Source organism: Canis lupus, chromosome 36 (assembly GCF_003254725.2).
Source record: "Canis lupus dingo isolate Sandy chromosome 36, ASM325472v2, whole genome shotgun sequence".
Taxonomy (NCBI): domain Eukaryota; kingdom Metazoa; phylum Chordata; class Mammalia; order Carnivora; family Canidae; genus Canis; species Canis lupus.
In genome coordinates, this window is record NC_064278.1 from 8,975,799 (window position 1) to 8,994,172 (window position 18,374).

The following is an 18,374-nucleotide window of genomic DNA, read 5'->3' on the forward strand; positions in this document are numbered from 1 at the left end:
GCCAGTTTGAGTTTATCTTCCTACCACCAAATCTCTAAGCCCTGCTGCATCAGCCCTGTCCTCACTGGGCCAGTTCTCTACAACATAATTGTGTATCCTTCCCACAGACACAGTGACCAATTCTTCCATTTTTAGTTCAGATCTCATCAGTTCCAGACCTCTCAGGGACTTTGTTCCATCTGTTTCCACATCTTTTTCTGCACAACCTCTCCCTTTCTACTAAACTCTTCCCCTAGGTTTTCAAATGTGTTTAATAGTTCCTGTATTTAAAATAAAACAAAATACAACAATAATAAGCCTTGCCTTTTCTTCACATGTCCTTCCAGCTCCTGCTTTAGTGACATTTTCTCTAAGTGACATTTTCTCTACTTTACAGTCAGACTCTGGAAAGCATTGCCTACCTGTATATCTCTTCCACTTCCTCATCTCCTGTTTACTCTTCAACTCAGTCTGATCTTATTGGACCTCACTGTTTCAAAACCATTTTCATTAAGGTGACCTCTGATGTTATATCTAGAGAACATTGTTCTACGCACATCTTTCTTGACTTACTAGAAACATAAAATAACTATCTACATGGCTAGTCTTCCATGACACCAGACTCTCTTGACTTACCTCATACTCTCCTACACAATTCTAAGTCTATTTTGAACAATAACAACTTGTCGCCCACCCTAACCCTAAGTATTGACGTTCCTCAAGTCTTGGTTCATATATCCTTTCTCTTCTCACTCTTCCATCCTGTCATAGCAATCTGACCAATTGGCATGGCTTTAAACACCTTCTGTGTGCTATATATTTGCAAATGCATATCTCCATAACTGCCTATGCTCTGTTCTGAGCTCCAGAAACCTGATAAGCTACGTACATATTATCTCCAATAGGAATTATTACAGGGAGGGCAGCCCCGGTGGCGCAGCGGTTTAGTGCCGCCTGCAGCCTGGGGTGTGATCCTGGAGACCCGGGATCGAGTCCCACATCGGGCTTCCTGCATGGAGCCTGCTTCTCCCTCTGCCTGTGTCTCTGCCTCTCTCTCGCTCTCTCTGAATGAATAAATAAATAAATCTTTAAAAAAAAAAGAATTATTACAGGGAACTTAAACTTATATTTTCAAAAACTGAGCTGTAACTATTCTTAAATGTTGCTAGTGTAGGACACTGATATTTCCATCTACTTAATTGAGATTGGAAACCATCTACTCAATTGTTCCTTAAGGAGACCTAGAAGTCATCTTTCCTATCTCTTTCCCACTTTCCATCTATGATTCATCATCATATCTTTCAGCTCTGCTGCCCCTTCTCTTTTTCTCCACTGCCACCATGGTAGTTGAATCCCAATTGTCTCTCACTGGATATTATTGATATAACCTCCTAACTAAATCACCTCCTTTTTTTTTAACCCTGATCATCCATCCTATTTCCTAGAAGCCATGAAAAAAAAAATGCGGATTTTACCATGCCTCTTCTCTGCTTGAAATTCATCAATAATGGGTCATTGACTTAAAATACATTCTAAAATCCTTAGCACGGCCTAAAATGCCTTATATAATATGGTTTCTGATGGCCTTTACAAATTTCTGTCAGAATGTGTCCCTCTCTGATTCTCTAAACTTCAGCCACTGTCATCTTTGTTGAGTTCCAGGAGTACTCACACCTCTCTCCTACCTCAGCATTTCCATACACACCGTTTCTTCTGCCAGAACATCCAGCATCCTTAACTCAGGTAACTCCTTCTTATTCCTCTTCCTGGTTTCTGCACAAATTAAGCATCTTCAGAAAAGGCCTTTCGAGTTCCCACAATTAAAGTTAGATCTCTATTATAAGGCCCAGTCCTACCATTCACTTCTCTTCATAGAACCAATAACCATTTAAATCACCTATCAATTTCTTGACAGTGTCTCTATTCCATGGTGAGCTTCATGAGGGTAGAGAACATGTTTAAATGTTCATACTGTATCTATAATACAGAATTGGGCAGATGATGGGTACTCAATACATTTCAGTTGAATGATTGCCAACTTCTATAACCTTTGTCCAGCCTCAATCCTTCTCCTGGGCAACAGACTTCTGTTTCCAAATGCCTACTTGACTCATCCACAGAAATGAATAGCAGGCACCCTATGGTGAGCATATTAGCAACCAAACATTTAATCAACCCCTCCCAACCTGCACCCCCATGCCCCATGCAGCTCTTAACTTTGTTACTAGCACTTCGCCACCTTCCTGCATTTTAAGACTTTGCTGTTGTTTTCATCTCCTCTCTTTTTTTCACTCCAGATGTCCGATTGATTGCCCAAATTAGTTACTTCTTCCTCTAAATGTTTCTTCCTGGTTTTATCCTTCTATTTTTATTTTCACCATTAATTTCCTATTCGGCCTTTATCATCATACTCCTGGACCCACTGAATGGTCTTCCTACCTCCAACTTTCTCTTACTCACTGCACCCCCTATATTGGATACTGAGATAGAGCATAGTTGGAAGCATAGACTCCGACGCCATTAAGTCTGGACAAAACCTAGCTTTGTTCCTTCTTAGCTATATTACCATTACCAAATTGCTGAAGCTCCTTGTGCCTCATTGTAAAAGGAGAACGGTAATGATAACTAAATATGGAACTACGGTGAGGGTTAAGTGAGTTAATATATATTACACATATAGAACAGTGCTTGGCACATGCCAAGACCTCATTAAATGTTAGCTATTATTTTTATATTGTTAACACTAATCTTCTAAAAATCCAGACTAAATCACATCACTTCCCATCCTTGCCTTCCCATTTTCAAAGGGGGAAAAAAATACTCAGACTACTCTTTAAAATGTTCAACAATCTTATCTGTACTCAACCTATCTTTATCACTACCCAGTTTAATCTGCCTCAACTCCTAAACCCCAAACCTAGCAGATTAATTTAGTTTTCCCAATTACAGCATGTACTTTTATGCTACTGTGCCTTTGATTATGCTGTCCTTTCAACTTGGAATGCCGACGCCACATCTCAAATACTTGTGAATTCAAAGCCAAGATTATTTTTATGAGTCCATCCTTGAGTCTCTGAGTCAGAGTTAATTACTCTTTCATGTATCTCCCCTAGCACTTGTGTTCCTATTTAGCACTTTAGCTTTCTATATTTTATAGTAATTACATACATCTCTGCATCCTTGCCCTGTTCACTTACCAACCACCCCCAAAGATGCAATTTGCTTGACCGTAGACTCCAAGTCTTAACACTTTTGTATTTCACACAGTATCTAGTGCTAGTCATCAGGCAAACTGACCTGCCAATAGTGGACACTTAGCAGTTATTTGTTTCCTCTCATTGGAAAAGAATTGAGTAGTTTAAGGTTTTGACAAAAAGAAGACACTTTCCCTTTTCAGAAACACTACCTAGATGGCATGATAGAACGGCATTTTTTAAAAATATTTTATTCATTTATTTGAGAGAGAGAGAGCACAAGCAGAAGGGGGAGCCAGAGGGAGAGGGAGAAGCAGGCTCCGCGCTGAGCAGGGAGCCCGACGCAGGGCTCCATCCCAGGATCCCGAAATTACGACCTGAGCTGTAGGCAGACACTTAATCAACTGAGCCAGCTAGGTGCCCCTACAACAGCATTTATTATTGACATTATTGACAACTACTTAATCATACCTTGTATAAGTGATCAAAAAGACTCACTATTTCAAACACTAAGTTTGTATAAACTACTACTTTCTGTTTAAGAAAATTATCTTACTTTATGAATATATTTAGGAACTATTTCCCTATAATAAAAACCAGAAATGTGGGGCACCTGGGTGGCTCAGTTGGTTAAGCATCTGATTCATGGTTTCTGCTCAGGTCATGATCTCAGTCAGGATCAAGGAATCAAACTCCACATGGGGCTCTGTACTCAGCAAGGAGTTGCTGGGGAGTCCTTCCCTCTCCCTCTGCTCCTCTTCCTCATGCACACTCTCTAAATAAATAAGTAAATAAATAAAATCTTGGGCTGCCTGAGTAGTTCAGTCAGTTAAGCTTCTGCCTTTGGCTCAGATCATGATCCCAGGGTCCTGGGATTGAGTCCCACATCCAGCTCCCTGCTCCATGGAGAGCCTACTTCTTCCTCTCCCTCTGCCTGCTGCTCCCCCTGCTTGTGCTCTCGCTCTGTCAAATAAATAAATAATATCTTAAATAAATAAATAAAATCTTAAAAAAATAGGAATGTGATCGCAATCATTTAAGCATTTTATATATTAAAGGTTGACAAATAAAGCAATCTGAAGGTATTTTTTCCAAAATAAAAAAGACTGCTTTATTTACTTCCCTGCATAATTGTGCTGCCTACCTAATTTTAGAACAGTGAGAGATTTGAATTTCTCTTTTTATAGTCAAATGATTAACTTGAGGAAATGCAGTATCTTCAGGGGATAGTAATGGAATCCTAAACAAAAACTTAAATCGCCTAGAGATGCCCTGTCGCATAACTAGAAGTTTTTATTTCCATTCCAAACTGCAATCTGGCCTCTTTATGGAACCGGATTCTTTGTCTTTTTGGCAGCCTCTTTGGCCAAACTTAGATCTAAGCATCCAGTGCTCCTTTAAAACACTTGCACAAGGCAAGGGAAGAAAATTGTGCTGACCGATACATGTAACCCAAGACCTAGGATACTTGATTTTTAGGCCCAATATCAGTCTAGTCAGGGTATCTCATGGCAGGGATCTCATCTCATTATTTTTTCAATTCATATTGGATTCACTGGTAAGCTATTTTCAGTTATGCACATTGACCTAGATTCTCCCACAGTGTAAGCTACTCCCCAGGAGTATGCTAGGTACTTGAGGAAACCGCATTAACGCTTCCACATATGCTATCATAACCCGTTTCCTGGTGGCTGAAAAGAGCTGCCTCTCAGGATATTAAATGATACCTTCATACGCTGAAGAGGATTGACACAGCTCCTCTAGGTATCTGCTGTGCAAACCAGGGGAAACCCAGAAACTAGGAGAACCTGGCTTGCTAAATAGAAGGAAAGTAAATATTTTGATAATAGATTTTTTACAATCTTCTAATTGAAATGATAGGGTATGATTATCAGTTATATAATCTTTAGTACCTACAACCAAGGTTAGCACAAAACCCAAGTTCTGTTTTGAGGATCATGAATGATAACTTCCCTTTGAAGCCTCCTTCTTCCAGGCTCTTCCCCCTCATGGAGCTCCAGGGGCTTCTGAGATCCCTTAGAGGTGATGCTTTACTTTCTCCCTGTTGAGCCATAAAGGAAGTACGTATTCATCTTTTTGACCATACCATTAGTAGTAGAGAACCTGAACTGAGACCAGCTTCAGCAAGAGTAGCCAATTGTCAGTTTTTATAATGAAAAAAAAAAAAAAAATCCAGGCATAGATACTTGGAGAGTGGACCCACAAAATCAAATGATACCATTCAGTTCATTCAATCCTCAGCATTTCCCTCTTTCTCCCATCTCCTCACCTCTCCGAGTTTCTTTCTTTTGCATTTGGTGGGTTCTTTCTTTATAATAGTGACCCTTGGACAGCCTGGCATCCCAGCTTCGCAAATCAGCAGAAAAATAATGTTTCAGTGAAAGTCTCAGCCATGACACTCAGCGGACTAGTTTGGGTTTTTTACCTCCAATGCATTCAGTTCACCTATTCGGAGCATCTTCTACACTGGGTAGATTGAAAAAGAAGAAAACGTAGTGCTTAGAACATGCAGTCGGGAACTACCGTGCCCTCTAAAAACTTGGCTCTGTCCCTCCCTGACTATGCAACCACTGGCCATCCCTGAATGAATAATTGTGGCCAGGAGGTCATATGACCTGGCCTGTATTATGTCCCCACCCCTGAGCAGGTGTGTGGAAGTCCCAATGGGTTTGAGATCAGTGAAGGAAAAAAATCAAGAAGCTGTATCAAGCAGGCATAAACTACAGGCATCTATTACACTCTTACGTGAAAAATAACTGACATGTATTTCATAGGGTAAATAAAGACCTACAATACATTGTACACACCCATGTCATAGCTTTCTTACACTGACCTGTCTGTGTATGAGCACATATCCCTAAGTAAACCCGGAGCCTCGCAAGGTCAGGGCTAGTACTAGCGAGGCAAGGAGGATATAGTGTGTGAGTCTAGTAAATGTTTGCTAGATAAGGGGAAAACTGCAACTTTTAGCAAAATACTTTCAGTAGTACATTTGCAAATACATTGGCACATTTCATTTTCCTCCCAAGAAAATAAATGGCTATAGTTACTTGGAAGGAGGCTAAACAGTTCGGTAGAATTTAATAACCTCCCTGTTGTTTTGAAAAAAAACAAACAAACAAACAAAAAAGAATGGATTGATATCACTATCTTTGAGGTTTACTGCCCATTATAGTACTCGAAAAAATACTGGTCAGGGGACTATGGAGATGAATTACAACTTGAATTAAGCTCAGGTTGTTGACGGCTCAAATTTATTACCATCAAAAAAGTAAAAAGCTGTTTACTCACTTCTTTGAAATATGCCAGTGGGTTTAACTCTGTCCCTCAGCTAAAATTTGTTCTCTCTTCATTAGGATCTCTTCTAGGCGGGAACGGAGGTGTGCACAGAGAGCCACAGCTCCACTCGTGCTTTCAGTTGTTGTGGCATCCAATTTTTATGACTCCAAAATAAATTCAGTGTCTAGGATTATCAATTTATCTTACAGCTTAACTTCTTTTTAAAAATGACCAAACAGAAGCTTCAATAAATAGCCGGCTGGGAAACGGGCAGGACAGGAGCAAAATGCTCTCTTATGGTGGCGTAGAAACTCTTCCGAGCCTTGAAGAGGTTATTTGCTAAATGTCCAAAAGAGTTAATGATCTTCCAAAAGGGAATAAAGATCAAACCTAGTGTCCTCCGAGCAGCACTAATGGCCCGGCGCACTAAATCTTCTACTCCTCTCTAAGTGATTTCGGTGTCTTTCTTTCCCTATTGAAAGCAAAATCCTACCCCTCTATAAGGGACAAAGGATGAAACTATTTTAGATTGCATTAAAACCAGATGCTGCCCAGGAAATTCAGCGTTAGCAGGCAGTAAATTATGCTTTTAATCTGCTTGTTGTTTCTGGGTGTTGCCACAAACATATTACAGTATGTGGTACCACTTAGGGGCTGGGTCACCCATCCAGGCCGTTTGGAAAACATGTGTTGTGTTAATGATGGACTTCGGTGTTCCCTCAATCCGCACCCCCATCCCCACCCAAACCCCCACCCCCAGGCTGGTTCAGATCAAAACCTTTCATTTTGTAAGTATGAATAATAAGAACTTGAGTGCAGATTAATTGACAGTCCACCCCACCAGTCCCTTTTACGAGGCAAAATTAAAGTTTTTTTTTTTTGTTTTGTTTTAGCCTAACCCCCACTGCCCATTTAGGTTTGTGTATATAAATAAGCCAGGTTATCTTTTTCCTGGGGAGAAATGCTGTTTTATCTAACGGTCGCTTTCCTAGGAGTTCAATACTCCACCACTCTAAATTAGGACACTTTATCTTAAGGCTTCATAATCTTACGAGACTATAATTGGAAAGTTTATAAAAAAAAAAAAATCCTGCTTTGTAAGCTTGGCAGCTGAGATAGAAGGAGGGAATGAGAAGGGCTACAGCAGAATTACACCATCACTGCTAGCCTGACTCCGCTTGACAGAGCCGTTTAATATTTTGACAAGACAAAATATAAAGCAGCATTTTATTCTGTAGAGACTTCACTAGACACAAGCATGGAAGTGCTTGTGATCAATAAAGTTTGTGGTGGAGAGTGATTTATTTACAGCAGGGTATTATGTAGAGAAAGAGCTGTGATATTTCCACCGGCTTTGACGGCATAATGGGCCCCTCTCAATCCTTACATGGAAGGGTTAGATTGTCGTGGTTGCTCAGGCGGTATTCAAAACGTTATCTGATCGGCCTTAAAGACTTCAGAACGAGACAGATGATTAGTTACCCTAAACGATCCTCATCATGCAGAAATTGATGATTTAATATAGTCAATGACAGACGATTCCATTTGTACTAGATAAAGTGTCTGCGGTTTGTATCAATCATAATAGAGTTATTATTGAGCATAAAAGAAAAGCATGTTTAATATCATTAATTCCAGATATGTCGCTTTCCACATCTGGCATTCATCCATAGACCAGAACCACTCCAGGCTATCATTTCTGCCTCTGTGCTGGCGACTCCAGTGTTTTTTGTAATTTCAAAATGTTTTTCAGCACCTCCAGCTAGGCGCAATAACAGTTTACAGATTACCTATGTCATCACATTTTGACAAACTTCTCAATCTGATGTGACCTTCATCTTTAGCCATCTGCTTGCCTTTGTTTCTGCTCTTTTTTGATAAACCTCCACAGCTTAAAGCTGTAGTAGTTCCATAGACTGTACTTCTAGGTCAACATTTCACCTGTGTAAATCCAGAAACACAGGCTGCAGTGTAAAGATGGTGACCTGGGTTCAGGTCCCTGGGTGCCTGACCCTCCCTCACCCCCTTAGTTATATTTTTCATCATCCACGTCAAATTCATTTTGATTGTTCGGAGGGGAGAGCACACAACCAGAAAAAGGGAAGCACGAGTGGGAGTTGGGGTGAGGGAAAAAGGAAAAAAGAATAATCAGAAGAGCTGAGAAGTTGGAAAAAGTAGGAAAAACACAATTTCTGCATTTGCCTTCTCTGCACACAATCTAATGACCAGAAAGGCAAATATATAAATGAGGGAAGAGACACAAACTTTCTGGGAACAACATCATGGTTACCTGAAGTAAATGCTGTATTTTTTTGTTTTGTTTTATTTATTTTTGTTATAATTTTTTAGAGGCAGGGAGGGGCAGAGGGAGAGAGAGAATCTCAGCAGGCTCTACAACCAGCATGGAGCCCTACTATGGGCTCGATCCCAGGACCCTGAGATCATGACCTGGGCTGAAATCAAGAGTGGGACACTTAATCATCCAAGTATTTTAAATACTCTTATTTCCAAGTCACATGTTGAAACAACAACAACAAAAAGTCCTACCTACCTCCAAATATGGCACATCCATTTTTTTTAGGGAGGAAAAATCTCCCTCAATAAAAAGGAAAAAAGTGTCTCAGATTTCAATCACTTCTACTCACAAATGTTCATATAGTACTCTAGGTTGTAAACAACAACAACAACAACAAAACACTAAGAGTTTCTTTTTTCTTTTTGCAATAAGAATTGTTTGGATGGGATCCCTGGGTGGCGCAGCGGTTTGGCGCCTGCCTTTGGCCTAGGGCGCGATCCTGGAGACCTGGGATCGAATCCCACGTCGGGCTCCCGGTGCATGGAGCCTGCTTCTCCCTCTGCCTGTGTCTCTGCCTCTCTCTCTCTCTCTCACTGTGTGCCTATCATAAAAAAAAAAAAAAAAAAAAGAATTGTTTGGAGATGATTTTTCATGTGTTTAATAAGTATTTATTGAGGGCCTACTATGTGCCATACTTGTTAGGCACTTGTACATGGGTGAACAAAAGAGACAAAAAACTCTGCCCTCGTAAAACTCACATTATAATGTTGATTGCTTATAGAGATTGTGAGAAGTAAGATGGTTTTTAAGTAGAACATTTTTTAAAACTTAAGGACACGATCAAAATAACCTCAAGGAGGATAAGTGAAGATCAAGCTCTCCCTCTGCCTTCAGAGGTGCTAGGTGTCAGGCATATGTACACTGGGAAGTAGAAAGCGTCATCGCTCCTAGATGAATTTAGTCCAGCTAAATGCTTATCTACACTAGCATATTCCTTTATCTCATTTTCTTTGGTGGGGCAAAGTAAAAAGATTAACACTGCTTCAGAGGCAAAGGGGAGGTTTTCAAGTTTAGCTCTCATTGCCTCATCATACTGCCTTTTTATCACTGCCTCAACATGATGGGCTTTCTAAGACAAAGTCCAACGTTTTCCCCATATGTAATCACTCCTTGTTGTGTCTAGAGGCAACTAACAAATCATGGGAGTAAACATATAGTTTTTTAATTATTTTGCTGATAACTACTGACATTTAAGGTATAAATAGTCAAATATTCAGGGGAATAATTTCATAAATGAGCCAAATCAGATTTAAGTACTGAATCTCATGAGGGGCCTCATAAAGCCCTCAGATTTCTAATGTTCTAGGCCTACTGCAATGTTTCCGGACTATGTGACAAACCTCGTTAAACCTCAGGTTTCTTGTTTGCAAAATAGAGAAAATATCTGCCTTGACTCTTGCACAAGGTTACATTAGGAATGATTTTTTTTTTTAAGTATTTTTCCAACAAAAAACACTTGAGCTATGATCTAGTCAAACTCCTCTATTTTGTAAATGAGAAAATAAAGGCCCAGAGAATTTAAGAGACTTACTCAAGGTCAGTCTACTTAATAGCAGAACTGGGATTAGGTCATCGTTCTTAATTTCTTGTCCGGTGATCTCTCTTCTATTCCATGAGATAATGTAGTAAAAATGCTTTGAAAGCTGACATGCATAAAGAATATGGTATTATAATGATGGAGCAAAATGGTACGATCACTCTACATCTGAGTTTCCCTATTTCTCAAAAAATAAAAAATAAAAAAGCATTCCTGCACATCTTATCATGATTTCTACCAGGAATTAAACAGAAGTGTGCAAGAAACATTAGATTTTTGATAACAATAATTTCACATTTTGTATAAAGTTTTATATGCAGATAAAATTAAAAAAAAAAAAACTAATGAAAGCCCATTGACAGTCATCATAGTTATAGATTGTGCCAAGTTTGACACTTTAGTTCCTAACCTAATAATTTGTTCAACTGTCAGTATCAACATAATATTGGTTGAGCCTTATAAAATAATAAATCATGATTGTGTTTTATTTTATTCCCATGACTAAGGTTAGGTTTTTAATATCTTTTTGATGATCTAATACTCTCAAAGCAGACAGCAGACACCAGTAAACAAATACACTATTATTTGAGAAAGACTTCATGTTCATTGATGGGTTTAGCCTTGACACTAAAATGTATATAGAGAAAGTGTCAGTCAACTTTTGACATGCAAAATGTTTATGTCAGACTCACAAAGAGCAGGTTCAGAAAGCAAGTGACCATAAAGTCACCTAATGCTAAAAATCAAAAGCCTTCTGAATCAAAGTCTAAGAAGAGCACTTTTTGGTTCTGTTTCAAACTCATTATTGATTTTACTTTAAGCATTAATCTATTCATGTATCCTCAACATATTTTAAATGGCCATGCCTATTTGTCTGCCCCCAAATTGCTGTGCTGACAATACTGTTTAAATGAGATTTTAACTATTTAATTGTAGATTCATAGTTAGAAGAAAAAAATTAAATCTATATGGTAAAATAGAAGCGGTAGTCCTCTATTTCAGTTCACAAATCTAAAAGGCTCACAGTTATCCATTATTCAGTTGGTCAGCTGGCATAGAAATTTAACTTAGAACCGAAATTATGCAAGAAGCCACTCTGATGTAAAGGAAGGAAAGTGTAAAAGATTTTCTAATCAATTTTCCACTTCTGAACAATAATCATTATAAATAGCAAATAATGCTTCAAATAGAAAAATAGAGAATGCTGGTTTGGATAACTTTTCTCATTTCTCTTTTAGAAACAGGCTATTCTAAAATGTTTTAAGTTTCTTATCTGTAGTTACAAGCTAGCAGGAAACTTGAAGCTTTAATCTTCAGAAATTTATCTTGGCACATATGATTTTAAAAATTAAGGCTAATTCTCTCATGCACTGTTGGTGGGAACGTAAATTGGAGCAAACACTCTGGAAAACAGTATGGAGATTCCTCAAAAAAACTGAAAATAGAACTATTGTCCAATCCAGTAATTCCACTCCTGGGTATTTACCCAAAGAAAAATGAAAACAAACAAACAAACAAACAAACAAAAAAAACAAAAAAAAAAAACAAAAAAAAACAAAAATGAAAACACTAATTTGAAAAGATGTATGCACCCCTACGGGGTTTTTTTTAACGGCACTATTTACAATAGCCAAGATATGGAAGCATCCCGAGTGTCCATCAATAGATTAGTGGATAAAGATGTTATACACACACACACACACACACACACACTGGAATATTACTCAGTCATGAAAAGAATGAGGTCTTGCCACCACAACAGCATGGATAGATCTAGAGGGTATAGTGCTGAGTAAAATAAGCCCGACAGAGAAAGACAAATACCATATGATTTCACTTATATGTGGAGTCTAAAAAATGAAACAAAACAACAACAAAAACAGACTCATGGAGAACAAACTGGTGGCTGACAGAAGGGAGGAGGTGGGGAATGAGTGAAATAGGGGAAGAGGATTAAGAGATATAAACCACCAGTCATAAAATTAAAAAAAAATCACAGGGAGGAAAAGTACAATGCAGGGACCCCTGGGTGGCTCAGTGGTTGAGCATCTGCCTTCAGCTTGGGTCATGGTCCTGGGGTCCTGGGATCAAGTCCCGCATTGGGCTCCCCACAGGGAGCCTGCTTCTCCCTCTGCCTGTGTCTCTGCCTCTCTCTCTGTGTCTCTCATGAATAAATAAATAAAATCTTTAAAAAAAAAAAGTACAATGCAAGGAATATGGTCAATAAAAGTGTAATAAATTTGCAGAGTGACAGATAGTAATTTCATAATATATATAATTGCATAATTGCTATGTTGCATACCTAAAACTAATATGTTATATATCTATACTCCTCAATTAAAAATTTAAAAATTAATATAAATAAATAAAAATTAATGTTGATTCTAAAATTTGTTATTTTATCAGTAAATGTTTTATTGGTTAGTTTATCGCTTCTTACAACACTCTGTATGCTTATTTCTCTCATTTCTGTGTCTTTTTTTATGATAGATACACTTTCTCCCTGGAATTCCCATCCTCTGCCTCTCCTCCTCTCAAAATACTGCTTTCCCTTCAAGTGTCAACTTACGTCTAAATTCGACTACAAATATTTCCCTGGATGCTCCAGGCATAATTCTCTTTCATTTTTCTGAATTCCTAGAACAATTATAGTCTGCATTACATCATCCAGGAAAATGCACCTATTCACTAAAAGCATATTTAGTGTTTGGTCTTTGCTGGGCACTGTATTAAGCATCCAGGCTGCTAAGAGGATAACACATGAGATAGTCTTCCACCTTCTCTAGTAAAAGAGGGGGAACTAACCCCCCAAAACTGTAGATATTATCTCATTTAATCTGCATAGAATCTCAGATAGTGAAATTATCAACTCAATATCATAGATGAGGGAACTGAGGCATTAGGAAACTGGGTTGCTATCCCAAAGATTTCAGAGACAGAATCACTTCTTAGTCATTCTAGACTAATACGCTTCATCTGCACAATTATACTGATGCCCTGGATTTCTGAGAGTTGGGGAACTATTTTTTAAACTCTTTTCCATTCTTTGATTTGCTGGGGAAAAGAAAGATATGTATTCACTAAAAATATGTATTGACTGATTGCAGAATGTGAGTTCAATTCACACCTTAACAGAAACCTAAATAGATTTTTCCCACATAGCATATAACATAATCATAACAATGGTTACCTGTATTGTAAATAATGATGGTAAAATCTATTTAATAGTCTAATTACAAGTCTCATAGGCTCAAGGGATAAAATGCTATTGATAAGAAAACTGAAAAAGCGAACCATTAATCAAACCTAGCTTCTTTTTCCTATGATAAAGCTATAAAAATATACAACCATAAAACTATTTTGAAACTTGGCAAATTTAAAAGTTCAGATTTGGGATCCCTGGGTGGCGCAGCGGTTTGGCGCCTGCCTTTGGCCCAGGGCGCGATCCTGGAGACCCGGGATCGAATCCCACATCGGGCTCCCGGTGCATGGAGCCTGCTTCTCCCTCTGACTATGTCTCTGCCTCTCTCTCTCTCTCTGTGACTATCATAAATAAATAAAAAAAAATTTTTAAAAAAATTAAAAAAATAAATAAAATAAATAAAAGTTCAGATTTGCAGATGCCCCAGTTTACCTGTATACCAAGGGATCAGAATGTTCTCAACCTTTCAAGTAATGTGCATTCTAAGTATAAAAACAACTTAGAGTATGTATGTGCATTATCTTAAAGAAAACCAGACACTCACCAAGGGCAAATTATCTCCTTCAGATCTCTATGAACAATTTGGACTCAAACTTTGTGCTTTCTCTAAATTAAAAAAAGGAACCTCATTTAAGATCATCAAAAGAAGAGCAAATCTAAAATATAGCTCATTAGCCTATATGATACTTTATGTGTATATATTCACAAATATATTGTTAGTAAGTGGAAAGATCAGATGCTCCTGAATGTTACAATACCATTATAGGAATGCAAAGATAAAATTCCTAAAGGAAAAGAAACATTGTGGGAAAGGAATCTCTAGCATTAAAAATACAGTTGTAAAATATTTTTCTAAACCATGTCACATTCACTCCCAGAAATTGAATTTTTATTCCTGGTGTCTGTATATGTTAGGATTAAATGTTTGAGTTTCACAGTGAAAATAAACTTAGTATCTCTTAAATATTAAAGTAAAAATTAAAAGTGGAAATATGTAAATCAGAAGGATAAAGAATATATTATTAATTATCTGCATATTAGAAATGTCATTTAGAAAATATTTCATCTCAAATTGCCTTATTTATCTCTGCCACTCAGTGCCCTATGCATCTATTTTTCCTTTGTCAGGATAAATATGCATATGAAGGCTCTAAGTGGCCAGGTGTTGTGACAGAAAATTACACACATGCCATCCTGGTCTGTCCTCCTAGAGTATGTGGATACAGTGACTAGGGGTGAGCTTCTAGCATTTAGGCTGCCGAAATTCAACTTCTGGCTCTATCACTCATTAACTATATAACTTAGCATGGATTACTAAATTTCTCTGGACCTCAGATCCCTGATCTTAAAATAAAGCCAAGTAATTCATGTCTTATGAGCTGGCCATAAATATCAAATGAGATAATGCATATAAAACACTTAGTACAATGCCAAGCATATAAATAATGGTCAAGAAATATTAGCTATTATTACAACTATTATTAGCTAATAAGAGCTTATCAGTCAAACCAACATGCCATTAAAGTTTAAGCTCTTCAATACCAAGATCATGTCATACTTAGATCGTGTTCTTGATTAGTGACCATGGATTGAATGACAGGCATGACAGATTGTATGAATGAATGAACCAACAAATGCAAATATATTTAAGATAGGAATCCTATTTAAAATAGGATATACACACACACACATTTAAGATATACAGAGACACACACATATGCAAATATACAAAATTATATATATATTCATAACAAGAGACCTATGGCCCAGTTATCAATCAACTAAGTAAATTTACTCAACCCATCAATTAAGTAAAAATAATAATCAAAATAATAATCAAACTAGGTGGATATTTGATTGAATTGACCTACTATTTGATTAAATTCATAGGCTCATTCGTGTGATTCAATATGGTAGAGCCCCACGATTATTTAAATAAAAAGAAACATAAAGTCAATTGGGATGAGATTGTGGCATTTATATTACAAGCAGAGCAAGAAAAAGTATATAGAAGCTGAAGTAAGAGGTGAGCAGCATAATCATACACCATGGGAGTGGGAATACTGGAGAATGTGGCCAAGGCGCATTTAGGCAAAAATGTCAAGTGGAGGAGGCAAAGTGTAAACTCAGTTTCTTTCATAAGAATAAAGGATAAAAAGGTAAACATACTGTCTTGGAAAACTTTTACCAAGCATTCCAGAACCAAACTGAAATAAATATTGAAATAACCAAACATTTGTTCCTAGAAAGGATCCTTTCCACTTTAAGCCTTATTGAAATCATGTTATTCATTAAAGACCCACACACAAATACATGCACACACACACATACACACTCTTGTCTTGGTTACCTAAATCAAACATTTTAAATTATTCTTAAAAGTACTAACACCATATATTTCATATAAACAAACAACAACAAATTTTGACAACAATGACAAAGCTAACTAATCTTTAAAACAACCACTGTATCTGGAATATTATGAATTAGCAACAGACAAAAGTCTATGATCCTAATTGCAACTCTGGCACAGATCTGATCGTAGTGACTGCTACTACTCACTTATTATATTAATTTTTCCAAGGTCAGCTCTACAATGGCCCACCATCACAGATAATTCCACTTCCATGAATTTGTTTCTTGTCACAGTCACATCAAAGGAAAAGAAAAATGAGTTAACAGTCAGCACTTAGGGGTTGTTCAAGTGGCAGAAGGTTCAGTTCCTTTAGAACAATGACTCTGGCTTGACGTTGTGTGATTGTAAGGTAAAATACTGTCTTCCCTGAAAGAGTCTTTGTCTATAGCTGAAAGGAAATAGTATGTCTATTCCTGAAAGTGAAATATGGATCTGCAATTTTATGAGAAAGTATATCATTAGTCATCAAATATATTCTGAGTATATTTTTTAAATTATTTCTGTTCTGTCATATAAAAGATATTATGGACTCTGCCCCCTGTAGTTCTCTGTCCCTCTTTGTCTCTCTTTTTCTCTGTCTTTCTCTCTTCTGTCTCTCTCTTTCACACACACACACACATACACACACACGCACACACACACAAACACAGAAACACTCCATACACATGCACAATGGTGCTCTCGTTGGCATTCTGTTGTCCAAACCTTGATGCTATTGAATCTGCAACGTGTTTGAAAGACACGTTGGATGTTATATTTTTTCACGTTGAAGGAGGAAACTGAATTACCAACAATGTAGTCCTTGAATGTAGCCAGTCTACTAGGCTTGAAGTACCACTTATCACAATACGATTCCATCAAGATGAATATGTATAGAAATAGATATACCAAGACACCTAAAAACTGTTGTATAGCAGTCGGCTGAAGTAGAAGAGGTACAGGATATGTTCTAAGGAGTCACCTGAAAAATAAATCCAAGAGGACATCCTATTTACCCAAGCCTTCATAGATGAGATTTTCAAGTCAACATTGGTAAAAGGACGAATAGTGAGGATACCTACAGGAAGGGTCTGAAAAAGTTACAAACAAAAATTTCTATAATAACTCCAGTCTTCAAGTTCCACTGTGACCAATCCTACCAGAATTCTGTTCTCAATCACTGCCAATGCCATTCTCTGTGATAAATGTTAGCAATGTGTGTCATTATATTTGACCGAATTGTCATTAATCATGATTGGTTTGAGGCAAAACACTAGCAAGTGTAATGGCAGAAAAAGCTAAAACAAAAACAAAATAAATTCAGAAATTTAAATAATAGGCATAGAACCTTTTTTTTTCAAATGGTTTGCTCACCAAATGAATAAGACCAGAATTCTATATTTTCATTACAATAAAACAAGTCAGACTTCTGTCTTTAATCTATCTTCCATCAACACAAGACCATGTCAAACTTGATGGATCCAGAAAGGCTTTCCATTGGACTCTACAATGGGACACACAGTCATTCCTACTTGAACTGAAGCCACTTCAGTTGTTTCCACCATATTTGTTCCTCCTGTCTTTCCTCTCTCAAAAAATCACTACATCAACTGGCTGCCCCTCACCATGTGTCTTAAGATGTCCACTCATACCACAAATCATAGACTCCTCCCATCAAACAGGAACACATATTCATATTTATGACTCTTCACAATGCCCAAGTCCTATAATCCTACAGATTCTGGGCATTTCCAGGGCTAATTTGGTTTTCCCCACACTAAATTTCCAAAATCATCACTGAAAGGTTTCATTATTGCCTTCCCAGAACCTAGGCTTATGTCTTGCATAATGGGTATGTTCAATATATTTGTTCAACATGGGTAATTCCTACCATAAAATGCTCTGCAATACATATTTCTAACTCCAAAAAAGTTTTGTATTGTGTAAACTAGACTAGCGTTCTGTCTGAGTCACCTAATTATACACTGATGCTACTTTTTAAATTTCTCAAGTTTCAAATCATCTTAAAACCATGTTCACATCTCTATACTGATTTACTATGCCCATGTGCTAAGAATTGCCTCCATGTCAGTTCCTCTGTCTTTAATCCTGCTGATCATAAAGTCCACAATGCCAACATGTGTCCAAATGGCCTCTATCAACCAGTCAGTATGACATAAGATCTTACTGGGGGACTTAGGTCTTTTGGAAATTATATTTATGGATCATCCAGGCAAGAGATGATGTGTATGTACTAACATGATATGGTCAGAAGGTACATAGAGAGTCATGTAGAGAGCATTCCAGTGAACCAGATACAGGTTTGAGGAGGCTATGACTAGAAAAGGTAGAAGAAGTTTAAGTAAGGCAGATAAGAATGTGGCTGATAGTTTGGAGATATTAATATAAAT

General features: G+C 37.5%; 1 long non-coding RNA gene across 3 annotated transcripts in view; it reads right to left on the reverse strand.

Annotated features, from left to right (window-relative positions):
- The window catches only part of LOC112674639 (uncharacterized), a 144,736-nt gene that overhangs the window by 90,618 nt on the left and 35,744 nt on the right, over positions 1–18,374 (reverse strand). For 2 of the 3 annotated variants that reach the window (XR_007408532.1, XR_004804844.2), the window contains exons 1-2: positions 14,113–14,176; positions 5,464–5,660 (exon numbers count right to left, since the gene is read on the reverse strand). This is a non-coding gene — a long non-coding RNA (uncharacterized LOC112674639). Of the gene's footprint in view, positions 1–5,463; positions 5,661–14,112; positions 14,177–18,374 lie in introns of those variants that run through there. The other variant, XR_007408533.1, reaches the window with a different exon arrangement.